Source organism: Gavialis gangeticus, unplaced genomic scaffold (assembly GCF_001723915.1).
Source record: "Gavialis gangeticus isolate Ggan-Ray unplaced genomic scaffold, GavGan_comp1, whole genome shotgun sequence".
Lineage (NCBI taxonomy): Eukaryota > Metazoa > Chordata > Crocodylia > Gavialidae > Gavialis > Gavialis gangeticus.
Genome location: NW_017729022.1, coordinates 32,850,720 through 32,850,980, shown reverse-complemented (window position 1 = coordinate 32,850,980; position 261 = coordinate 32,850,720). Strand labels below are relative to the sequence as shown.

The window sequence follows — 261 nt, the reverse complement described above, 5'->3', positions numbered from 1 at the left end:
CGGCACACATATATAGGTATGGGGGGGGGGGGGGTGCGCGCGTGCCCTCCAACCCCTACCCCCCAACAAACTTTCCTCTGTCCAACTGCTGGGGCTGCTCCCACCACCCTGCCTGGATGCAAGCTGGCCACATATGTGCACACCCTGCCCCCAGTCGCCCTCCCCTGCTCCCCCAGACCCAAACAGCTACTTGCTAGGGCAGGCCAGGAAAAACTTCAAAGCTGAGCTGACCAAAATCCTAGACCCTTGATCAAATTTAAA

At 58.6% G+C, this 261-nt stretch overlaps 1 protein-coding gene across 8 annotated transcripts in view; it reads left to right on the top strand.

The window, feature by feature from the left end:
* Positions 1-261, top strand: part of OSBPL8 (oxysterol binding protein like 8) — a 100,561-nt gene that overhangs the window by 89,115 nt on the left and 11,185 nt on the right. The gene's annotated exons all lie outside the window — the stretch shown is intronic.